At 44.4% G+C, this 26441-nt stretch overlaps 1 protein-coding gene across 4 annotated transcripts in view; it reads left to right on the top strand.

Annotated features, from left to right (window-relative positions):
• TMEM135 (transmembrane protein 135) overlaps positions 1–26441 on the top strand; it is a 221081-nt gene that overhangs the window by 145192 nt on the left and 49448 nt on the right. The window lies entirely within an intron of this gene.

The following is a 26441-nucleotide window of genomic DNA, read 5'->3' as shown; positions in this document are numbered from 1 at the left end:
AGCAACCTTCTTGCTGTTTTGTTTCTGCTAGCCAGCCACATACGATTCTTAGGTTCTGTGTATGCGTACGCACCTTGAAGTAATTGATGTGCGGCACCTGCCTAGGTTACCCCAATAAGCAAAACAGAAAATATATGGCAAATAATTTGGCGGGGCTTTCTGAATGAAATGCAGAATGCAGATCTGGGCCGTTTCCAGACAGCTTACCTTCTGCCGCTCCATGCCGCAACGTCGCGGCTCGTGCCGGAGAAAACACGAAATAGCGCGTTTTCTCACGCGAGTTTTGCGCAACATCGCGCAAAACTCGTGCGAGAAAACGGGACATTTCGCATTCGCCACAGCACGAGCCGCGGCGTTGCGGCATGGAGCGGCAGAAGGTAAGCCGTCTGGAAATGGCCCAGATGTTTTGCGTCTTTTTCCCCACCTGCATTTTTGAGGAACAGCTTTCAAATTGGCCCTTGAAAGGAAGCTGGCATACACAAACAAGAACATAAATCTAAATAAGTTTTATTTTCTTATAATTAAATCTACCCTTTGCCCAGGGTCTCATGTAATGGCATAAATAAATAATAATATGCACGGTTCAAAAAACAAGCTCTGAATAATCCTGTTGCCACCATGTTGGTTCCAGAGACAGAAGTGGGAATCTTATTTGGGGTTGGTTAAAGCCTTCAGAAAAATAAATTTGTTGCTGAATGAGAAGGATGTTTCTCTTGAGGCTATCCTCCGTTACGTAAAGTGCGGTTTTCTCAAAGACTGCCCCTCCAAACTTTATAAAACCACTACAGGAAATTCATAGAAAGGTTAAGAGAAATTAACAGCACATTAAACTGTAAGTATTAAAAGACGTTCCACTTTCAAATTCTAAAAGCCTTATGTAGACTACTGTGTTATGAATTGAAATAGGCAGCTCTCAGTGAAGCATTTCTGTAGTCCACGCTCATTGGCTGTCTCTCATCCGAAATTGGGCCACTCCATGTAGAACCGGATCTCGTTTTTTAAAAATAAACAGCCGTCTTGGTGGAACCATAAAGACTAACAGGTTCTTTTCTTAGCCAGAGCTTTCCTGGCAACAGGACTTCTGTTTTATTTTCGCTGTAACAGATCAATGTGACTTATCCATCTGGAGATTTTGTTTTTGAATTTGCTGGTGCCAAATGTCGAGGGGAACAACTTTTTCAACTCGTCTGTAAGAATCCAGGTTTCAAGCTGAGAAATAGTCAGCACCAGCTTTCCCAGCAGTTTTTACCTTTGCTCACAGAAAACTGTGCTGATGTATCTGAGGTGGTTTTATTTAGTCCTCCAACCCAGGGACCAAGAGGAAGTGCATGTTTTATGGAAAACGGAGGGACAATGCATATTTATTTAGTTACTAGCAACAAAGCCCATTGTGGGGAAAAATACAACAGGCTCTAAAAAGGGGAGGGCAGGCAGGCAGGCATTCCCTCCTCCTCCATCACTCATCCTGGCCGGATGAAGGCAGAGGGGGGCAGGAATGGCCACCTCCTACTCTGCACCTGATCCCTGCCGGATGAAGTGGGGATGAGCATTGCCACCTCCTCCATTTCTGATCCTGGGTGGGTGAGGAAGAGACGGGCATTGCCTCCTACTCAGCTCCTGATTCCGTCTGGGTGAAGTTGGGGGGGGGGGAATCGCTTGCTCCGTGCCAGATTCTGGCAGATTCTGGCCTCCTGCTCTGCATCTGATCCCAGCTGGATGAGGGTGGCAGGCAGGCATTGCCTTCTGCTCTGCATCTGATCCCAGCTGGATGAGGGTGGCAGGCAGGCATTGCCACCTGCTCCACTCCTGATCTAGCTGGGTGAAGGGCAGGCAGGCATTGCCAGCACCTGCTTTGCTCCTGATCCCAGTTGGGTGAAGGTGGAGGGCAGGTATTTCCCCTTGCTTAATGCCTGATCCCAGCTGAGTAAAGGGTGGGTGGGCATTGCCAACTGCTCTGCGTCTGATCCCAGCTGGGTGAGGGAGGCGGGCAGACATTGCTACTTGCTCCGCTCCTGTGCCCTGCTGGGTGAATGAGGGGATGGGCATTGCCACTTGCTCTGCTCCCGAACCCAGCTGGATGAAGGTGGGGGTGGGCATTGCCACCTGCTCTGCTTGTGATCCCAGCTGATTGAAGGCAGTGGGCAGGCATTGTTGCCTGCTGCATGCCTGATCTTGGACTGGGCTTTCCACCATGGTGCGCGCTCTCTGGAGGTCTGGCTACTTCATCTGGGCTTCCCTCCACAACAGTGCCCTCTGGTGGTGCACCAGGGTAGGAAGTGAGTTGTCTTGAACACGCTTAGCCTTTTATATAGTAAGATTTTAAAATAGTTAGATACTGTTCTTCCAAAGTTGTTAAAAGCAACTAACAGTAACCAAACTTTGATCAAAACAAAATATGCCATAAAGTTAATTAATAAAAAAATTAAATTTATCGCTATGGAAAAATCAAAGAATAACCTAGGTTAGCCACATTCCTGGCTGGTATTCTGTTTAAGTTGTTTAAGTTCAACAAATTGTAGACCTTTTCTAACTCTCCCCATGGGGTTTATGAAGAGGAAACCAGTCATAACTCTGGCTCTTGTTTCCTTTGCTAGTTTATTTCTTAACTTGGCCTTTTTCGTGATGATCACATCATTTTGTGGCTGACCTTTGCTTTACGACTGCTTTTTTCATTGTGTTATGTTGGCTGTGGTGATAAATGGAAAATACTGGGATCTGTCATTTTGTCAGGTATCTTCTTCTACCTGTCTGTGCCTTAGTTAGTCGCAGAAATGTTCAGGGATGCTATGTTCACAGTACAATGCCCAGCAATTGTAAATTGTAGCTGCAAAGAGTGGAAGGAAAAGCTGGAGATATGGTTTATGGGAAATGTGATTGGACTATTTGGAGGAAAGAGTTGGAGAGGCTTGACAAATTGACCTGTTGGGGACAAAAGCATCGACTGTGGTTGTCAGCCACAGTCATCCCTCTCGGAGGCTTTGGAACTTTGGTCTTCCCTGCTGTGCAATATTAAAAAATAGATCAATGCGCTGACTTTCCTGTGACTTCTTTCCCCACTCTTTTCTTATTTGTCCTATGCCTGTCTGAAACAATTTTCTTTTGCCAAGACCACGGCAATACAGCCCGGAAAACCCACAACAACGATCGAATTTTCTTTTATTTCATTGGAATATGATCCATGTGGTACCCATCAGGGGTTCTGAATTGTTTGAACAAATCTTCTGCTTAATGATACATGGATTTCAAATGTCTAGTAACTGGACACAGCGGATGAGCCCCCTCCCCTTCCATGCTTTCCGTAAGAATAAATGACTGAGTAATAGTTTCCCAAACTGATCTAGGTGATGTTGTAACTGGCTTTTGCTAACTGAAACAGCCATCAGTGCTCAACATTGCTAAGTAGATGGTTGTTGTGGATTTTCCAGGCTGTATAGCCATGGTCTTGGCATTGTAGTTCCTGACGTTTCACCAGCAGCTGTGGCTGGCAACTTCAGAGGTGTAGCACCAAACGACAGAGATCTCTCAGTGTCACAGTGTGGAAAAGGTGTTGGCAGGTCATTTATATCTACTCAGGATGGTGGGGCTGGGCTGAGTCATCCTGTAAGAGTTTCCCAGGGTGTGGAATGCTAATGGAAGGAGGCTTCACTGTATCCTGAGGAGGTTCTTTTGCATATGGATTGGTGCTTGATATGCTAATCTCTGCAGGGCTATTGTTGGGTATAGAGTATTTTGTTATCCTGGTGTTTTTCAGGACTGGAAACCATGCTCTATTCATTCTTAAAGTCTCTTCTTTCCTGTTGAGGAAATTGCTAAGTAGATTTGGACACATACACCTGAATGCCTGAAGCTGCTAATACGGAGTGAGATCGTTGGTCTTCATGGCCTGCACTGTCCACTCTGACTCCTCTCCTGGGTCTCAGGCAGATGAGATATTTCACATCACTTTTCAACTGGAGATCCCAAGGATTGATCATGGGATCTGCCACTGCCACTGCGCTGTGACCCTGTTCTTTCTGAGGTTCCAAACAGGAAGTGGTGATCGGATCCCAGAGTAATGGATTATAAAGGGTCTATGTTGAATCCCAAGAGACTTTGGAATTTTAAAGCTGGTGAGACTGGTGGTAAAGCTGGTGGAGATCCACAAGAAATTTGGGTAGGTTTCTGTTAGCCTTATATAATTAATAAATGCATTGGGCTGTCACTTGGGTTTACTTATCCGTGCCCAGATTTCAGTGTTTCTCTTGGATAGGCAGTGTTCATCCAAAAACAGGGTTGCCAGGTCCCCTAGGGGTCAAACCAGGGGGCGAGATGGTGGGCACTCACCCCATGTGAGTTCCCTTATCCCCCTCCTCAATGATGTTATTTCTCATGCGACATGGAAGTGATGGGTTGTGACGGGACCAAGTTTTAGAGAAATGGCCCTCAGCATGTTCTGTCACTTCTGTGTCATGCCAGAAATTTTCCAACATGACGGGTGGGCAAGTCCGTGCTTTGCACTTACATCTCCAGCTTTTTCCGGTGCCTTTCCCCCCTGCCAGCCAGGTGAACTGCAGCAGAGACTGATGGAGGCTGGGAGCAAGGGATCCCCTGCTATGGTGGGGATGTGGCAAGCCTGTGACTGGAAATAATATCGTGCCCGTTTGCTTGACTTTCATCTGTATGGGTCGTCTTGAAAATGCGAATGGATGATTCCCATTTTTATGAAGACTCTTATTAGGTTCTATTTCTGGTTTGCTTTGAGTAGCATAATAGTTTCTTGTTCGGTATTTAGCTATCATTTTATCTTTTGTACAAGGACAAAGCTAAGTCTACTGATGGTAAGCTTACATTTGTAGTCTCTTTGTGAAAAATTTCTCAATGCAAGCTCACTGCAACATACCTTTGAGAAAATACGGCAGTTTCCTTGAAATTGGGTGGACAATAGCCTTAGATTGGTTGCTATGGTAATTAATCCTCAGCAGTCATTCACAATGGACATGTCTTAATTCATCTGTTCTAAACACTGGAAACGAAAGTGTAAAGCTAAGGTTGCAAGCAGAAACTAGTTATTAAGGAAGTAAGAAGTTTCTGTCCGCTTACTTGAACAAAAAGGGGGAGAAAAGCCAGCACCCCCAACCCTTAAATGCATTTGTGTGCCGAAGAGACTCACGGGCTTCAGTTTAATTTACTTTCATGTATATATGCATAGGATTGCAGTGTGAGCCCGAAAGTCTCTCTAGCTGGTTCCAGAGCTACCCTATTAACTCCAGCGATTGTTCGAAAGATCAAAGTCCAAAACCACTTCTGTAGAGATGAATGTGAGAAACCTCATAAAATAATGTGTGTCAGTTTAACTACCATTTTTGTCTTATCTGTTCTCTGGGAAATCCTAATGGAACTTGAGACGGAGGACCCAATTCAGAAGGTGTTTGGTGCATAATTTTATTTGCAGCACTAACGGTTCTGGAGTGCTTAATGAAATACAGGCTGAAGGCTCCTTTGGCAAGTGCATAATAACCAGTGATTCAGGTAATGGCAGGAGTCTCTTTTCATTTATTCTCAAAACGGATTGCCCAGACAGACATCCGGCAATCTGGGCTCAGACGTTCAGAGAATCTCTTCCTCTTCTTTTGCTCTGAACAATTCTGCACTTATAAAACAGTAACAAAAACATTTTGGGTTCAAACGTATGACACTTGTAAATCTTGTTCCCCAACCTCCAATGGCATTTGAATCCTTCTCTCTCCCTCTTGAGACAAGCATAACAACAAATACTCCCAGTTTCTTAACTATAACAACGAACCGTTTACCGTGGTAAACAGGAACGTGGTATGAGTCAGACTTCACGTTTTTGCAATCGTGCATTGTGTAGTATCTGAGTATGAAGAAGTCCGCAACTCAGTTGGGTCAGGTGATTTGAGAACCAAATTGTCTTCCAGATGAGCTAATTAATATGTCTGTTTGCATCACTCACTTGTCCTATTACTAAAGTGGCCGCTATTCCACTCCCTAAACGCACTGGGCATTTTGTCAATTTAGAGTTGGGCCCCTGCTGATGGGGCAGTTGCGTTGACCTTGGAGGTTTGTAAAAAAAAACCATAGAGGATTTTGTTTTGTTCTAAAAACTCTGTGGTATGAAAGGAATCATGGTTTGTTTTTTGTTTTTTAACTAGAACGAATGTTTAGCTGTTCATATGCAGTTGGAGGATTTTGAGGGCAAGGAACGGCAGTGGAAAGTTGCCCACTAGTAACGTGGCATTCAGTTCCTGGATGGAGAGTGACACGGGTTGTGGATCCCTGCCTGCTGGGCCACATGCCCATACAGAGCTGCGATTGCTTTTCAGGGTTCTTTGGGAAGAATCAGCTGCTGGTGTGCATGCGTAGAGATCACTGTGCTTGCAAGCTGAGGAGCAGCAGGAAGGCGAAGCAAGGTCACTCCGTAGAAGAGGAGATTATCAAACACTTAGCTAAATCTTTATTACTGTAAACCTCTTGGCAGTTGGTTTATGTTCCCTATCACTGGCTTGCTTGGTCTGCTACATACTGTCCCATCACAGCTCTGGCTCCCCTTCGCCTAGGGTTGCCAGCTCTGGTTTGGGAAATTCCTGGAGATTTTGGGGGTGGAGCCTGGAGAGGGTGGAGTTTGGGGAGGGGTGGGGTATAATGCTATAGAGTTCACCATTCAAAGCAGCCATTTTCTCCAGGGAAACTGATCTCTGTGACCTGGAAATCAGTTGTAATTCTGAGAGATCTCCAGCTGCTTCCTGGAGGCTGGCAACCCTACCCTGTCCTCATCCCACGATTGCAGTGTCACATACTTGCAGCTCAGCGGGTAGCATGTTACTGCTAGGAGTTAAAGTAAGGCTCCGAATCTGGAAAAGTTGAAGACCGCTGTATTAATACCGCAAGGAAATTATAAACTGTGTAAATCACAGTGCCTGGAGGTTTCGCAAATATTTTTAGAAGGTAAAATAGACAGCTTCTAACAACATTAACTATGGTTCTCTGCATTTCTGAACATTCTCAGAGGGATACATGAAGAGAAAAGAAACATGAAGATGTGCAAAGAAAGAAATGATGGCGAAGGGATTTGGGGAAAAGATGAGACCATTGGGAGACTGAGTTGGTTGACAGGTGTATAAATTCGAAAAACTGCAGCTAATTGTCCACAACTGGTACAAATCGAAAGAGAAGAGACCGTTACAGACTGAAGCAGAAACAAATTTTTGAGACAGTAGTGGAACAAATGACAGCATTATAAAATAAGAAACTAGACCATAAGGAAGGGAAAAACTATATCAGTATAGGAAAACACAAAATTATGTAAGGAAGAAAGATGGGAACCATTTCACATCTAAGAGGGAGAGGAAGAAAGGATTGAAGGAAGGCAAGCAGGCAGGCGGACAGACATTGGCGTAAGGCAAGATAGTAAAAGATCCACATGAAAGTAACAGGTAATAAGAGAAAATAAATAGTAAGGATTGAAATAGGGAGAGATTAAAGATTTGAATGCAAGTCCAAATACAGAAATCCTTCAATGAATGAGCAAGAGGAAGTAAATAATATAAATAAAAAAATCTGAAAAGTCATATTTAAAATGAAAAAACTATTATTTAAACATTAAAGGGTAGTGAAGAAGGAATGTAACAAATAAAGGTAGGAGCAAAATACGCGGCAAAAATTTTCCTATACAAGGTCCCCACTTGTATAGTTTTAATGGTGGCGAATAGAGCCTTATATAGTTTTAACAAGGGCACTGCTGACGCTGTGTTGGAAGAGCATTTAGAAGGCCTTTTGATCTTTCACAATTAAAAACATGTAATCAGCTAAAAAGTCTGAGCTCTAATGGCCAAATCAGCCATGACGCTTGGAGTTATTTGAACGAGCTCTCAAGGGTTTTTAATTTTTCTTTTGAAAAAGCAGACGCATTCCTCCGCCACCTCCATTTGTATTGGGATGGTTGTGTAGAGAGCAGCGGATTACATCTCCTCCCTCAATCATTTGAAGTGGCTTCATGGAGCCGCATTTGGAATAAAGATGCAGATCCTTTATTCGGGCGCTGAGTAGGACCTCTGTGTTTGTCCTAAGAGGGTCAGTAGCATCTCCGTGTGTGTGTGTGTGTGTGTGTGTTGCTATTTCAGGTCAGGAAAATGGTACAAGGGGAAGCTTTAGCCGCTCCCGCCCACCATGTTGCAGTTCCAATATGAAGCCCCCCCCTCCTCCGTACAAGGAAGGTAAAGCTTTTGAGTGCTCATTCACAGAGCTCTGAGCATCATGTGTAGAGGTGGCCCTTAGCAACACAGAATTCAGTTCTCATTTACCCCCCACTGCTGAGTGATTCTCAGACAGGATTGAGTGATGCAACACATCCATTGTTTATCTCAAACAAATATTCTTCCTATTCTGGGTGAAAAAGCAGCTTGTTGGGGGGCAATTTTGAGCTGGAAAAGGGCAAAATGGAGAACTGTGCAATTGTTCCTCTTTGCAAGCCTTCTCTCCACGTCTCCCCCCGCCCCGGCAATAAACTTCCATCTAATGTTTAGTTTGATTCTGTGTCACACTAGAGCTGCTGCTGATAGCATGCGTTGTACAGAATTGTATATTCTCTTCCCCTCCTCTGGACCTGCAAAGCTTGACACCGTATATGAGCATCTTGATGGTATTATGAATCTAGAGCTTATGGAATATGCTTACCAAGATGTTTCCTCGGTGAATTTAAAAAAATTGGTGAATTTAAAAAAGTACAACCATCACCTTAATTAGAAAAAAACTGTGTTAATCGTTGACAAATCACTGCGTGATCACAAAGTTCTCTTGACAGCGGCTCTCCCCTCGGGTGTCTCTATCTGTTTGACTGACTGTGTTATAACATGATGGATTTTAGATGGATGCTTCCCATCCAAAACATTCTTAACAAGGGAGCCCACACACAAGCGATCTATTCAGTGATTATCCAGATTAGTGCATGCCAATGGCGAACAAGATGTACCACACAAGTGGTTTCCTGCAGGGCACGAAATAAATTTGCAAAACCCCACTAGTCAAAGAAAGCTCATTCTTTCTGTGTCCGCATCTTGGCAAGCGATAAATTTTGACTCTCACTTAACTAGTGCGAGGGTTCGTTTTTCTGGGTCTTACGGCTGTGTCCAAGTTAATTGAAGACGACACATCTGAGCTCTTCTCCTGATTTCAAGACCTGCTCACAAGATTGGAAAGAATGGTTGGAGCAGAGAACAAAACAATACCTAGCTTTGGAAACTGAAGGAGCATGTGAAGTTATTTCCTGGGCATTTCCCCACTTTTTAAAAAAAATGGGTTAAATTAATTTTATGCCATTCGAGGATGCAAACTGAGCAAGTACTGAGCTCTTCCATCAGCCTTTACTTTCAGTAAATCAGTGTACTGGACACTGGGCTGTTTGCCAGTAAATGAGACGACGAGATTATTTTTGTCCTGGAAGAAACTCTGCTCTGTTTAATGTCTGTAAAGGAATTCCATCTAATCTAATCTAACTAATCTAACCTGTTAGGATTTGAACTATTTTGCCATTGAACACTGTGACCCTCTCAGCTGAAGTCAAGGTTAGAAGTTGTTTATTTACTAGAATGGTCTGATGGAACATCGAGCAGCGGCCCATTTTCTTGTGATCCTGTCTAGTTTATTCTGTGGTGAACTCGACTCCTTTATCACAGGCTGAAAGGCCCTAGTTAACTACTTCCCTAGTTAACAAACAGCATATGGCATATCCTCCAAACAATTCAGAAACGAAAACGGGGCCATGGTGATAACACCTCAATTCCCATATCAAGATCTTCTTGCAAGCCCGCTGTCCTGTCTATTTCACACTCCTGTCATCTTTACCCCACTTGCTGTATGCAGCATTCATTCACTGTATGATAGCTTGTCTTCCACTGATGTAAAAGCCAAGGAAGTCTTTGGTCTTTGGGTTAAATATATGTTTGACAAACAAAATTGTTCAAATTGTATTTCAGTAGTTAAAAATAGACTGTAGCTGCTGATGTGTGTGAAATGACAGGCTGTGCATTGCATGTGCCTTAATGCTCATGTGATTACAAGGATGTGCACTGAAGTAAGATCTGTTTGCCCACCCAACCAGAGAATTAACTTCCAAATAATCTGGGGAGGGCGACGAACCCTTTAAAAAATGACAACAGCAGGGAGTTAGACCAGCAGGGACAACCAGGGTATATGATACAGTATGAGAAGGTGCTCTTTAGGTAAACTGCATTAAAATAAAGAGTAGACAACCACCCATAAAAAATTAACTAAAACTCATGCCAGATATCAAATATATTTTCTCTCATTTTATTGCAATTAAAAAATGTTACGTTTTTAATTCTGCCCCTTCCTCCCACAACCGCCAACTGCAGATTGTATCATGCACCCTGAAAGTCAAGTAAATCTTAGCAGAAAGACACACAAATATTTATTTATTTAACAACAACAACATTCGATTTATATATCGCCCTTCAGGATGACTTAACACTCACTCAGAGCGGTTTACGAAATACGTTGTTCTTATTGTCCCCACAATTATTTACTTTATTTATATTCCACCTTTCTCCCTAGTGGGGACCCAAAGCGGCTTGCATCATTCCTGTCTCCTCTATTTTATCCTCACAACACCCTTGTGAGGTAGATTAGATTGAGAGTATGTGACTGGCCCAAGTTCACCCAGTGAGCTTCCGTGGCAGCATGGGGATTTGAACTCGGGTCTCCCAGATTCTAGTCTAGAGTTAGCTGCGTTAGTCTGCAGTAGCAAAATAGCAGAGTCCAGTAGCACCTTGTAAGACTAACCATTGTAGCGTAAACTTTTGAGAGCCACAGCTCTCTTCATCAGATGCATCTGACGAAGAGAGCTGTGGCTCTCGAAAGCTTATGCTACAATAAAGTTGGTCAGTCTTAAAGGTGCTACTGGACTCTGCTGTTTTCCAAATTCTAGTCTGACATTCCAGCCACTACACCACACTGGCTCCAACTTTTTGCTAGGTCTACTTACAAACTCTTGGAGTTGCAGTGGAATTCTTATGCCTGTGATTTTATGAGGTTAAAAAAAATGACAAACTCTCACCCATCAACTTGACACATTGCAAGGAAGGAATGTTTATAGATTTGTATAGTTAACTTGAGTCTTCTTGTTCCTTGTGGAAGTTGGCGATGCTCATTGTGTCGGCTGATGAGGACTGACGTTGATTCTTGTAACAAAGAAATAAGGTATAAGGGAGAAAATGAGCTATAAGGGTAAAAAACAGCCCAAAATTGTGTTATGGCATTAAGGCGCCAAGTGCCTTATGTGTTTCAGGTGCAGCTTTTATCAAAAGCATCGGATGTTATTAAATGGTAATCTCCGTGCTTTCAAATTTCTGATTTAAGTACACGTTGAGTGCAATCCTCTAAGAAGAGTCACTCCAGTGCATGCCCATTTAAATCAGTGCGCTTGGACTGGAGTAACTCTTCTTCAGGTTGCGCTGGCTGTGTCTTATGAACTAAAAAGAGCCTTTTAAAATGTAAGCAGCTTGTATTTTCAGGGACTTGCATTTCTTTGATTTGTGCGTATAAACCTTGGGATGCTGAACTGAGATAACTTTCCCCACTGATGCAGTGTCACGGCTGGGCAAAGCCCTGAGTGTTGGGCAGAGTTGCGATACATGCTCTGGAATAGTAACGGCAAATATAAACTAAATAAATAAATGCATCCTGGCACTGTCTGCCCTTGATGCTGCTTTGTAAGTGGTGGTAAAGATACTGTGGTCCATCTTCTGAAGGCAGTAGTGCATTTGGAAGTATGTTGTACCAGTGCTGTGTCTACCCTGGTTCCCTGTTCTTGTCTAGGCTTAGATCTAGGCGTTGTTTATCAAGTAGATGCGTTTCAGCTCTTTGATATGTCTCTTAATCTTGCAGGATTTCCTCTTTCGGGGGTCACACAGTAGAAATCTAGCATCCCCCCCCACTTTTGCTTTTGTAGACAGCCTGCCATCTTCCTCAAAGGGAGGCTCTATGCCTGGGGCCACGTTTTTACCTCTGCCTAAAGTCTCACCCTTGACTGAAGTTTCATAATCTTCTCCTGCAATCGTCAGTAGAACCAGTTCACTTTCAGAAAGTAAATATCGCCCTTTGTGCCGATGTTCCAGCTTGACCTCAGAAATGACCAGGCACTCCCTCTAAAGCTTGCCAAATGAGGGTTTATTGGGTGGCTGTTGAATATCCTTGTCCTGGAAGATCACCAAAGCCAAACCCTCAGCGTCTTCCAGAAGCAGTGGAAGGCTTTTTTAAAAACCTCAGCTGGCTTTTGGTGGCCAAGGAGAGGGAGGGAGGATTGCATGTTAATAACTGTGAATGGCTGTGATCATTTCAATCCAGTTAACTACCTAAACTGGAGAGAGAAGATGGTGGTGGTGGTGATGGGGCTATAAATTGAAGAATGAGCAAATACGTTATCGGCTCTCATTTTGAGGACTGCTACATGCCGTAAAATCTGTCATTGCTGAGATTCGCTGGTTTGAAGAAGAAAAAAACAGGGATCTTCATGATTTTTCAGTCGTATCAGGTTTTTTTTAATATGGGAGGGGGGCATGGTAGGTCAGTGGTAGAATACATAATTTGCCTTCTGTTCTATCCCCTGGCATCTCCAGTTAAAGATTGTCTGGTAGTAGATTTGGGGAACTGGCTAACATACCTGTGGTTTGGCTTAAGGGAGCGTCATGTTTTCCAAGCGACTATGTTCTTATGTAAAAAGGTCCACCTCCCTAAATTTTCGAAAGATATTTTTGTTGTTGCCTGTATTACTATTTCCATAGCATCTCTCCTAAGAGTTATCTGTAGCCCCCAGAGAGAAGTGGCAGTCTTCCTGAAAATGCATGACAACATACCGCATGAATTTAAAATATATTCTGCAGTAATTACTCGAAGTCTCGCTGGGTGAAATTTAATCCCTGTTGTAATTCCATTAGCTGTGCCAGCGAAAGGCACATCTGATATTTTTGAGCCAGTATCCATTTTCTAAGAGTGTTTTATTATACAAGCTCTAATTTAATAAGCTTCTATTTTCTATAGTGAAGTCCCTATATTGTACAGTTGATGTTTAGGGTTTCTTCTTACTTCAAGTAACTGCTACTGTATGTTCTTTCTTTTTAAAAAAGCGGGGGCACGGTTGCCAAATGGGGAACATGTTGCATGCGTCTTATGATCCTGTACTTTTGAATCCCGTTGATTTGTTATTCAAGTTTTTGGGGGAAAAACATTTAGAGGATAACATTTTTTTCAGTTGGTTTCTATGTTTTATATTAAGCCAGTAAATAATAGTTACTACTATGAACAGAGCATAGTTTCCAGTTCTGAAAAACACCAGGCTAACAAAACACTCTATACCCGACAATAGCCCTGCAGAGAAGATTAGCACATCAAGCACCAATCCATATGCAAAAGAACCTCCTCAGGATACAGTGAAGCCTCCCGCCATTAGCATTCCACACCCTGGGAAACTCTTACAGGGTGACTCAGCTCAACCCCACCCCTCCTGAGTAGATACAAATGACCTGCCAACATCTTTTCCACACTGTGACACTGAGAGATCTCTGTCTTTTGGTGCTACACCTCTGAAGATGCCAGCCACAGCTGCTGGCAAAACGTCAGGAACTACAATGCCAAGACCACGGCAATACAGCCCGGAAAACCCACAGCAACCAACAATAGTTACTACTGCTTGTTGCTTCTGTATTTAGAGTTCTTTGAAATAATCTTTTTGCATTTTGTATCTCTCTGCGATTTTTTTTCTTGATGAAACTGTCACAGGCAAAATATAAGTTATATGTGAAATCAGATTAATCCTGGAAAGAACCAGCTGGTCCCAGTCCCTTTGGCCCAAGTTGAGGAGCTTTTCTCTGTGCCGTAAGCTCCCTTACAGCCTCCTCATGGCTGCTGTTAACGCCCTCCACTTTGCCTGGTTTTGACCCTTTGTTTTTGGGTTGTGTTGAGTAGGACTTTCTAAAGGAAATGGGCAAGGGTAGGCCCAAGAGCCTGAGGTAGATTGAATCATGGGATTGGCTGCACACTTTTCTCTGTTCCCTGGTAGCTGCTTATGTCTCATAACAGTTTGTGCTCAAGTTGGTCTGCTGGCCAACTTCAAATTTGCATGGGACCGCCCTAGTCTGTTGCGCTCTCTGTTTCTAGGGTTGCCAGTTCCAGATTGGGAAATTCCTGGAGATTTGGGAGATGGTGCCTGGAGAGGGCAGAGTTTAGGTAGGGGAGGGACCTTATTAGGGTACAATGCCATAAAGTCCACCCTCCAAAGCAGCCATTTTCTCCAGGGGAACTGATCTCTATGGCCTGGAGATCAGTTATAATTTCTGGGAGATCTCCAGCTGCCACCTGGAGCCTGGCAACCCTATCTGTTTCACACACAGAGACATTGTTATCTTTGAAGCGCCAGGTAGGCTTGACCAAAGTGTAGGGATCCCTTTCTATCGGTGGGGTTGGGGGATGCCCCGCTTTCACCCTCCACCTCCCCACCTCCACTTATCTGGCTGGCAGGGGAGGAAGGCACAGGAACGGGCCTTCTGGGCGTGCTCGTGGAGTGGTGGGATGACATCTGATGTCATCGTGTTGCCCTGGGAGCACTCCGGTGCTTTGCTGCAGGCTGATTTGGGCCCCAAACGGGCCAAATTGGACCCGTTTGAGGTACAAAGCAGCCTGCTGTGAAACAGGCGCACACTCCTGCACCTGCGCAGTGACATTGCTGGAAGTGACATCACCGGAAGTGATGTCACCAGAAAGAGGAAAGAACAAGGTAAGAGCCAGGGCTCCCCCCCTCGCCAGGAGGGTCACGGGACCTGGCCACCCTACAAAAGTGTCATTTAAGCAATTTGACAGACATAATAATAATGATAATAAAACTGCGCTTATATACCACTCTTCTGCACAGATTAGAGTCCCACTCAGGGCAGTGAACAAAGTCAGTGTTATTATTATTCTCACAATACAGCTGAAGAATTGGGGCTGGGGGGGGAGTGTAGGATTGCGAGCTCCAGGTAGAGAAATACCTGGAGATTTGGGGGTGGAACTTGGGGGGGGGGGGCAGGGTTTGGGGAGGTGCTGGAACTCAGCAGGTTATAATGCCATAGAGTCTACTGTCCAGAGCAGCCATTTTCTTCAGGGGAGCTGATCTCATTCACCTGGAGACTAGCTGTAATTCTGGGAGATCTCCAGCTACCACCTGGAGGCTGGCAGCCCCAGAGGAGTGTGTTACCCATGGCCACCTGCTGAGTTCATAGCAGTAGTGGGAGTGGAACTAGCAGAGTGTTGATTCACAACCCAACTACTTAACGACTATGCTACAGCATACTAAGTAACTTGAGTCACTGGTTTGTCTGTCTATAGGTTTTATAGACAATTGAATAGCTAATGCCACATGCACAGAGCAGAAAAAAGGAAGACGAGAGAAGTTGCCGACCTTTGTGGGGGTGTCTTTTGCACCTTAAAGTCTGATACCACCGTAAGATGTAAAACTGAATTTATCTGTATGCAAAGCTGATGATATTTTATTTTACATTGCATTTGTTTCTTTCCCTTCTCTGATTCTGTAAAACAGGAGCCAAGAATGGTGTCAGATGAGAAGCCTGCATAAAATTAACCAGAAAAATGCAGTAGTAAAAAAATCTCACCGTGGAGATTACAACATATTTACTGTTTAAATGTTTTAAGCTTTGAAGCCCCTTTTTAATCCCTGTGTGCAGCCAAATCTGTGAATGCAGCGGTTGTTGATTACCCAGCCTAACACGTTCACCCTTCCGCCTAAAATAAAGTTTAGCTTCTCCTTGTCGAGATCCTTGAAGGTTGCTTCAGAGTTGAACACCTGGAATTCATTGATGCTGGTCTTTTCTGAACAGGACATCCTGTCCCCTCCATGGCTGTATTGATTTTCACCTTGCCGGAAGAGAGGAAGTATACCGGCTGCAGACAATCGGCGCAAAAATTACAGCGGCAAAACCAGGCTTGGGTTTTTTTGTGTGCCCCCCCCCCCCGCCCCGCGCCACCATTATCAGTTTTCAGTGGAGATTCTGTTTCCGATATGTTGCTGACTCTGAACCAGGAAGGTGTTTACCTGCAAGGTGAGCTGGTGGTAACGGGAGAAGCTTTTAAGGGCTAAAATTTCAGGCGTCTCTGTCCAGAGCCATCCCCGGAGGAAGAACAATTGGGCCTCCTTGAGTTTAGATCCCTTCAGTCACTAAGCCCTTTTGTCCGCTTAATGCATTGATGTGACTGGCCTTTGGCTGTTAATCACGTTCCTGTCATCCTCAAATGCAAAATAAAAGAGGGGGGGGGGGGAAATAGTTCTTTTGGTTCTCAGGCCTCAGAGAATAAGTTGCTAGGGGCAAAAACAGACCTCTGTGTCCCAGCTGCCCGCCCAGACTCCTTTTTTTCTGCAGTGATTGGATCCCTAACAATGATGTACGTTACCCATGCAGTCTTTCAGTTCCTGAGGCATTGCTGAGAACAAGGCCGATGATGGGAAAGCAATTGAGCCTTACGGATTTAGTTTCTCCCTTTGGAGTGCCACAGTTTGAAAGTGGAAGCACCAGAATTCCAGCAGCCAGCTTTGAGATTAAGTATCAGCAGTTTTTAATCATGAAACTGGGGCAGGGGGCGGAATGACAGGGTTATTTACCAACTCTCTAGAAACATAAGTTATCTTTTGAATTACGTTGTCAGGTCTGTTTACCTATTCATCTGAGACTTCGTGCCGGCAATATTGGTTTGCAACACTGCCGTAACATTCCTGTAGTGCTACCCTATGATCTTGCTTTCTTTCTGTCGATTGGAACACACTTTATCCTGCCCTTCTTCCTTGGGAGCTCAGGGTATACTGTACATCATTTCCACTTAACGTCGTTTTATATGCACAACAGTCCTTGGAGACAGTTTCATTGGAGAGCGAACAATCAGCCCTTGAGTTTCATAGCTGCATGGGGATTTGAACCAGGGCCTGCTCACGCTAGTCTGACACTAACCATTACAGCACTTTGACTCTTGAATTTTTTGACGTGCTTTCCTAGCAGTTAGACCACACCTATATTCTGTGCTGCCTTGACCTGGATAGCCCAGACAAGCTCGATTTTGTCGGATCTCGGAAGCTAAGCAGACTTGGCCTTGGTTAGAAATTGGATGGGAAACCTCCAAGAAAGACCAGGTTTGCAGGCACAGGCAATGGCAAATCACATCTGTTAGTCTCTTGGCTTGAAAATCCCAACAGGGGGTTTCCATAAGTCAGCTATGATTTGACGACACATTCCACTGCGTATTCTGTGCTAGGGATCATCAGGAAATGAATTGAAAATAAAACTGCCCTTCAGAGTGATGCCCTTATATAAGTTCCAGGTGCGGGATAGCATGTTATATTGGCTATTAGCTACTGTAACTGAATTGGACTTTGGTTTCAGTGGCAGAGTGCCTCTGACTGAGAGCCAAGCTACAAGTGACTTTTTTCACGTGGAGAACACTTGATCGTTCCCGCAAGTTTTCCTGGGAAGTGAAGTCCGAGTGTCCTTCCCCTCTCTGTTAGAACCGCTGCCTGAAGAGCCAGAGAAGGCTGGCGGCAGCAGCAGCTTTTGCAAATCGTTCCTCCAGTCACAGTCCTGCTGGACAAGAGGGCTCCCAACGATCGTTTGGGGGTGGGCAGCTGCTACTTTCTCCCTGGGCGTCCTGCTCCCAGGGAGCCACTGTGGAGAAAGCCGCCGTGTCGGTGAAGCTCCAGCCGCAGTGACAGCGGAAGAATCTGCTGCTGTTCTAACATGCCCTTCCCCTGCTCCTGAGCTCCTGGAGAAAAACTGGAATGAGGGTATGTTAGAGCAGCAGCAGATTCTTCCGCTGTCGCTACGGCTGGAGCCGACGCGGCTTTCTCCAGAGCAGCTCCCTGGGAGCAGGACGCCCAGGAAGAAAGTAGCAGCTCTCCCCCCCCCCCCAAATAATGGTTGGGAGCCCTCTTGTCCAGCAGGACTGTGACTGGAGGAACGATTTGCAAAAGCTGCTGCTGCCACCGTCTTTCTCTGGCTCTTCAGGCAGCGATTCGAACAGAGAGGGGAAGGACACTCGGACTTCACTTCCCAGGAAAACTTGCGAGAATGATCAAGTGTTCTCCACGTGAAAAAAGTCACTTGTAGCTTGGCTCTGAGATGGCAGAGAGCAATCAGCACGGCTTGCTTGTAAATTTGCCTGTAGCATTTGACTGTGCGCTGATGGAAACAGGGATGCTGAACTAGATGGCCCGTTGGCCAGATTCTGCATAGCTACTCTTTTATGTTCCAGTATTATCTAGAGTGTTTCTTTGGCACAGCTGTAGATCCTTTGGGTTGTGCTCTTGGGCTGTAATCTTCTGCACAATTACTTGGGACTAAGCCCATTGAATTCAGTGGAGCATTTCTGAGTAAACGTGTAGAATTTGGCTGCCCATATGTCAAATTCACACTCAGTCTTCTGTAACTAAAATGTATATAGAACCCTCCAGACCAGTGTCAATGCTGATTTTGAGACACCGCAATATAAAACTCAGTGAGATTCAGCAGAATTACAACACACACTATTTTAAAATGCTTGCAACGTGCTTGGTGTTCTTTTTTATGTTTTGTTCCAAACATCTTTAAAGTTTGGCGATGCATCAAAATCACAACCTGCAAGATGTGCTTAGGCTTGGGAAACGTAGAGCATAACCAGGACTGCCTGACTCTGTTTCCTGCAGTGTAGTCCTGTGCAAAGGCACTCCAGTCTAAGCTCACTGATTGCTGAAAACCTAATGTAAATACCAAATGTTTTCTCTCCCAAGAACCGTGAAGCGAATGCACACTTGCACATCACTTTAAATGGAACACCGTTTTGTTAAGCAGCAGGCGCAGTAATATGTGGGTTTAGGCAAAGCATCTTTTCACAAGGTATTATCAGAGACCCTTTGCAGACTTTGAGAGGTGACTAGCAATTAGCACACTGGAAATGCATATCTGTTTCTGTGGACATTGGAAAGTACTTAGAATTCTGTTTCTATGTGCTAATTCTCAGAAAAGCAACGCGGTGTTGTGGTTAGATGTTTGTGGGTTTTTTTGCAGGGGCATTTTGCCAATAGATAAGCGCCAGACGGTTGGAGGGTGAGCAGTACGCAAATGGATAGTGACTGTAAACCAAGCATCTCCCACACAGTTTCAGGCTTGTTAAGTGACTGATTGTTTTTTTTTTTTTTTGAACACTTGTGTAATTCCCCCTCCCCCTGTCTCCTGCTGGATAAGGGGAGAATCACTAGGAAGCTTTGGTAACAGCCATCATAGACGTCGGCTGGAGCAGTTTTTAATCTTTTTGTATATGTATCGTCTGCACCGTTCTCAAGGGGTCAAAGCACATCACCTCCTCTAAGAAGAACCCAGTTCTACAGCATGAGAATATCATTAAAAATGCAGTCATTGTTTAGTCCCAAATTCAGTCCTGTTTAATGTTGGTCTCCGATCGCTTCTCAGAAGTGCTCAAGTTTGGATTTTGGTGAAATCCGTATTAGAAACACCTTCAGTAAAAAATAACTGCCTTGGAAAGGAGTTCTTTAATTGAGACCATTTATCTCCGTGCTCCTGCTGACTCTGAACTCAGTAGATGGTGGGAAATTATAATGGGACGCGTGGAAGGAGGTAGATCTCTAAGATAAGTTGGTTTTAAACTGTTTGGGCTTCATAAATTAAATCCAGCATCTTGCATTATGCCTAGGAGCCATCGCAGATGCTGGGATGCTAACATGCTGCCTGTTTCCAGTGTTTTGTCCCTGAGAAGAGGAAGGCTCATGAAGCACTTTCCCAGCTGAAGCTTTTGAAAAGTTTACAAGGGCCAACCCTATTTAGAGTATATTGCAGGTTCTAATCTGAAGTTGCTGGAGATTGGTCCTCATTAGATTAAAGGATTGCAGGTTCCTCAGCAGGTGGAATTGGCGGAAGGCACCCTTGCCATTGCTGCAAACTGCACAGCTGCAGACCCAGGAACATCTGAGGGCTACAGACCTGAACCGGGGCTAATCCGGTCTGTGATGGGACTCCTGAAGTCTCCTAGGTAATATATAGCCTGCTGGCCATCAAGATACCTGTCTTACCAGGATTTAGGATCAGTCAACGTGTCTATCACCAGTCCTCCACCATGACCACTTGCTTAGTTTATTGCCATGGAAGAAGAACTAGCCTCATTTGTGCCACCTCTGAACATCTTTCCTAGCGGGCAAACAAACGTGGGAAAGGAAAAAAGGGTAAGATGGGCATTCAGTTTAGAATTTTTGATCACATTCTCAGCAGCTTTGCAAAACTTCACTGCATTGAGTCTGAAGACTCACTGGTACCAGTTGAAGTACCGGGTCCGGTTCAAGGTTCTGGTGTTGACCTATAAAGCCCTATGTGGACTGGGCCCAGCATACCTTCGGGACCGCCTCTCCTCATATGTTCCCTGGAGGTCACTTCGATCAGCTAATAAACAGCTGCTGATGGTCCCTGGCCTCTACCAGAGCCAGGGCCTTTTTGGTCCTAGCTCCGACCTGGTGAAACTCTCTGTCTGAGGAGACTAGGGCCCGGCAGGATTTGTTATCTTTCTGCCAGGCCTGCAAGACGGAGATGTGCCACCAGGCATTTGGTGGGGGCTAGGCTGTCCTCTTGCCAGCCATACCACTGAAGACTGTCCACCACCCATGCAGGAGCTCATAAATGTGATGCGGGGCATGATGTAAGAGCCAAGCCCTGCACCTAAAATGCTGCATTTTAATATCTATATCCGCCAATTGAGAAATATTTATTTTATGGTATAGTGTTTTAATGTTTATTTATAATATTTTTACTGTTTTTAGACTGTGTGTTGCAAATTGTGTGTTGTCACACCGTCCTGAACCGGCCGGCGGGGAGGGTGGTCTAGAAGTGCAATAAATAAATAAATAAATAAATAAATAAATAAATAAATAAATAAATAAATAAATAAATAAATAAATAAATAAATAAATAAGAGAGAAGGTGGAATATCAAAGTTAATAGATCTCATTTTCAACGTGGCCAGATCAATGGATACTTAAATCTAGAATATGAACGTACAAGACAAATATGAGAAAAGCCCTAAGGTTGCAGAGAAATCTGAGGTCTTAAAAAGTTATTTAAAAAAAAAAAACCAAAATAATAGAAGTGGTACCTCTTGCTTTAAGAAACATGCCCTTGGTGGTTGTTGCTAGGCAACCACAACAGCGTTGAAAGTTGAAGCCTTGGTTTTTGTCACAGAAAAGCAGGGAAAGGAACAGGGCCCTTTCCAGGGCTGTTTTGGCCTATGAGGGAGGACTCATTTGGGCCAGGCCCAGAAACAACCACCAGCCAACTTGATACCACATGACTTGCATGACACACTCAGAACTGGATGCTTGCTAGTTTTCAACAGCAGCTCCCCCACCACAAAAACCAGTGTAGTGTACTGGTTAGAATTTCAGAGTAGAATCAGGTTCAAATCACCACTCTGCACTGTAGAAGCTTACTTGGTGACTTTAATCCAGTCACAACCTATCCTACCTCTCGGGATTGTTGTAAGGATAATATAGCGGCAAGGAGAATGACATAAGCTGCTTTTGGTCCCTCTTGTGGAGAAAGACAGTATATAAATTAAGTAAATTTAGAAATATAGGTGAAGATGAGGGGGGGGGCACAGTTTAGTGGGTTTGAAGGAGAGAAAGATGAACACATGGAGGCTCCCAGGAGGAGAGAAAGAGGAGGTAGTGTGTGGGGAAAGGATACAGTGAAAGGTGAGTTGCTCCTCAAACATTCTTTGGAGTGCCCACTGTGCAACTGGGCCTGCCCTGTTGATTTTTCTGTATGTTGGCTATTACGGACTCACGGAAGCCCCCCCCCCCGCCCCCATTAGCTTTTTTTCAGTTCTTTTGGTTTTCCTAAACAGTTCAGCTTGGAACTTAGAAGGCAGAGCAAGTCCCATACTTCTGGAGGGGGGATATTTGGAGCTACAGCTTTGCGGGGGCGGGGGCTGTGAAACCCTTTCTTGTGGGGTCATATGCACAATCTCACAAGTCTCAAAACAGAGAGCATATATTGTGGTCTGGGCCCACTCCTAAGCTGCCATGTTTCAGCCCATATTTGAAAGCTTTACAAACAGTAGTTGGATCAGCTCCCTGACAGACGTAAACACAGTCATTCTGCTATGCCAGAGAATACCTGGCGTACGCACGAAGCACTCTTAAAATAATTTTTAAAAACCTTCCTGTTCCTCTGTCCGCATCCCCTTTTGCTTCTCCCTCTTCCTTCCCCCAAGTGGGTCTTTTTCTCTTTGCCCTTCCTGCCTCTCCGCAGCTGTAGTGGCCTCTTCTCTCTTGGGTAATTGCTTCTGAGAAAGCTCTGTGAATTGGAGTGTTTCTATGGAGCATTCGGGCAAGTTACTAGGCCCACTTAACTAGGTGGATTACTAACAGTGTTTCTTCTCCAAGTTATGCAACTGAGTGCAGAGCTGAGGATATGGGTGCTCAATGTGGGGGGAGGGAAGCTCTCTTGGGAAAAAAGTAGAAAATAAGCAAAGTCAGCTCTAGGCAGGCTGCTTTTTGTGGCGCTTTGGGGCTAAGCTCAGGCAATGATTTAGAAACAGGGTAATTCCAGAACTGGCCCGAGATTCACATATTCTTTTTCCTTGGTTCTTTTCATTTCTTTATTTTTGTTTTTCTTTCTTTTATGTTTTTGTCTGCTCTCTCTCTCTCTCTCTCTCTCTCTCTCTCTCTCTCATGAACAAAATTCTTCACTCAGCTGAATAAGAATCCAAAGATTTATTCTGTTCTTTCTGAAGAAAGAACAGAATATCTGAAGAAGTGAGCTATGGCTCATGAAAGCTTATACTCTGCTACTGATTTTGTTAGTCTTATAGGTGCAACTGGTCTCTTGCTCTTTTCCACTGCTACAGACAGACTAACACGGCTACCCATCTTGATCTCTTCTTTCTGTAATTGGGGTTTATTGCTTAATTCGTATTGCTGTTTAGATGTTCAACTAGCAATGCCATATTTCTCAGAAGTAGGAGTAGGCAACCCCACACACACTGATGGTGGCACATGAGACCATTTTACTTGGCACCCTGGGCCACATCTTCACCCAAGCAGCCGAGGCACTGCCAGTGCTGCTGGGTTTAGCACAGGAGAAAGCAGCAGACACGGTTTATACCTGTCATCGCTTCTTAGACCTGTAAACCCACCAGCTGAATCCAAGACAAATCCCTGAGATACTGGCTCTCATCTCTTCCCTCATTTTGTGTGTCAGCACACCAACCTCTTTATAGATAGACATTGCTTCCCCCTGTCCCTCTAGGTTTTTTTGGTACTTGGGCCTAAAAGGCTGCCTGAAGAAAGAAAATGTCGAGACGGTATAAGGGAGTATGGATGTAAGACAGCTTGAGTGTTTCTACTGGTAGCTTAAATCTGTTTTTGTTTTGAGAATTTCATTCATAAATTCAGAACAGTGAGGGATGGTTAAGGGCACAGGATTTCTGTCTCAGTAAAGATGCTAATTTTCTATCCCTAGTGAGCATTTACTCCCTGCTCTAATCAAGCTGATTATATTTTGCATTGTACCTTTGCAACCTGACTCCCTTCTTTGCAAACACCCCTCCCACCTTCTGACTAGGAGCTAAACCACACAAGATGGATTACACGAGGACGTTCAAGTAAAGGGAGACACAATATTAGCCGGGAAGTGTAGTTTGAATTTCACCTCTCAACAGAGCCGGCAAAGATCCTTCCTCAGAGGTTTTGTTAATAATTGACAAAGCCTTCTGAGAGGCAAAGAGGAAATTAACAAACCCTCTTAGGAGTGATCTTTTCCAGCTCTGTAGAGAGATGAAATTCAAACTACGCTTCCCAGCTAACATTCTCCTTTCACTTGAGCAAGCATCCTCATGTAATTCGTCTTGTGTGGTTTAACTCTAGGATATAAGGATATCTAGGGTATAAGGGTTCAAGGATCTCCATTCCTCCTTGTATGTGATGAAAGAAGCTTTGACTCCAGAAAGGTTTTATCCTGGAAATCTTGTTGATCTTTAAGGTGCGACTGGACTTGAATATAACTTTACCTGGAGAGATGGGGGCGGAGGGAAGGCAATTGCATTTCTTCTCTTACTAACTGAGGCCAAGCGCTGCCTGTTCATAAGGTTGTCACAGTTAGTTGGAATGTTGTAAGGCCGAGGTGGTAAGACAATCATCTTCCTCGGGTAACTGTTGCGAAGGCAAATTCTTATTGCGGGAGACCATGAACTCTCGCTCGACAGGGTGGTTTTGTTTGGAAAAAGAAAGGATGCTTTAACTTTTATGCGTCCTGGTTATTTACGTGAGGCTTGGTCCAGTCCAAGCCTACTAGAATTCAAATTGATTTTGAGAATTTAAGCATCTGCATGCTTCTCCCATTGTAATCCATGGAACTTGAAAATGCTGGGATATGTTTAGGATTCCTAGGCAGTGTACAGTCTGCGGGTCCTTCAGTCATCATGCTCCGTTTTTATAGAATCTTAAGGTCTTTTTAGGCAGATCGAGTACCCCCGAAGGAACTTGCACATCCTGTTAAAGACATTTGGCCACAAGTTACTGAGCCAGAGTGGTGCCTGTTGGAGTGCTGGATCAGGTTCAAATCCCCACTCAAGCTGTAAAAACCACTGGATGATTTTGAGCCAGTCACTCTCTCTTTCACTTTAACCTAACTCAGAGGAGCCTTGGCTCATTGGTAGAGCACCTACTTTGCATGCAAAATGTCCCAGGTTCTATCCCTGGCATCTCTACTTAAAGGATCAGGTAGCTGGTGATGTGAAAGATCTCTACCTGAGACTAGACTTGGGCACGAATGGAAAAAAAACCCTGAAAAAGCTGTTCGTTGTTCATTGCCATCCACGAACAACGAACAGTAACGAACATGACCCTGTTCACAAACATGTTTGTTGTTCATTGTTCATGGCCCCTTAAAGATCCCTTTAAATTATCAGCTGGCAGGTGGCAGGGGGAATTCCCCTGCTGCCTGCCAGCTGATAGTTTAAAGGGCCCTTTCCTGCCACATGCAAGGGGCAGGGCCCTTTAAACACCCCACTGTCCTCCAAAGACCCCCCAAGTTTCAGAGAGATTGCACCCCGGGAAAGGCATGATCCATGGGTCCTTCCCTTTGTTGTCATTTTCTCTTCACAGCAGCAAAAACAGGACTCTCTGCTGGAAGTACTTTGAAGGGTTAAAGCCAGAAGGAAAGCCAGAAGGAGTTCAAACTGAGTTCAATCCCTGCCATTTCCAGGGGAATTGATTGAAATGCCCCAGACTGTCTGGCTTGACGAACGGCTAACGAAGGCAACGAACGAGGCTTGCAACGACCACTTGTTCATTTAGAATGGAGCTTCACGAACAGGATGTTCGTGAACAGATGAACGGGCTGTTCGTGGGGGGGTTTCCATTCGTAATGCTCTTCGTGCCCATGTCTACTGGAGACCCTGGAGAGTTGCTGCCAGTCTCAATAGACAGTCCTGATGGTGATGGAGTAGTCGTAATTCAGTATCAACTCAAAAGGTGGTTGCAGGAGCAAAGTGGAGAAGATCACATACAACAGCCAAGCTCCTTGGAGGAAAGAATGCCTTTCATTGCAATTATCTTCAGTATTCTTTAAAACCCATTAACTGTGGAATATGAAAAAACAGTGTTTTGTTTCTGTATGGGATTCCAAAGGTGGCTAGATGACTGTACGTCCATACTCGCCATTAGTCCAGTTTAACCTTGTAGGCAATTTGGGTACATCTGGCTGCAGTGCTTTACGGACCTTGTCACTCTTGACAAGGTCCGTAACTCTTGACAAGGTCTGTGACTCTTGGTTGTTTAGAAAATCGTCTGGCAAATTCGTTAAGGAGGTATCTAGTGAGTGAACTCAAAGCCCACGGGAGGTGTCGAACCTCTTCCATATGTGAAGAATATTGGACGGTTTGTGCTGAGCTGCGTAACAGGAAATTGTTTCGTGTCGAGGTTTCCCCCCCACACTTCCTTTTCTTTTGGAACCTGTGCCAGCGAACCTCTTGATTGAACCACTATGGACAGGATTAATCCGGAGGTTGCTGCTTTCCATTTCCAACTTTGGCAGCACCGGGTATTACCTCAGATTGCCTGCGTGTGCATTACTGCAGCCTCGTCCTGGACCTGCTCAGATTAACTTTGGCAACGACACAGGCACCCCCCCCCCTAGAGTTTCTGAAGTCCTAAGGCATTAATTCCTAAAATCAAATATTTCTGATGCCTGAGACGAGATTAAAATCGTGCATAGTTTAATAAAAGGGCTCAATTCAGATAGTAAAAGTAGGAGAGATGCCAGATTAGAATTTTGGGAAACCCAGATCTCATATTTTCACAGAAATGTGAAAGTATATTCCTGCCTTAACACCGAGTATATTCCTGCCTTAAC

This window comes from Eublepharis macularius, chromosome 3, assembly GCF_028583425.1.
Source record: "Eublepharis macularius isolate TG4126 chromosome 3, MPM_Emac_v1.0, whole genome shotgun sequence".
In the NCBI taxonomy this organism is placed as follows: Eukaryota; Metazoa; Chordata; class Lepidosauria; order Squamata; family Eublepharidae; genus Eublepharis; species Eublepharis macularius.
The sequence above is the reverse complement of the archived record's forward strand: the minus strand, read 5'-3'. Positions and strand labels throughout refer to the sequence as shown.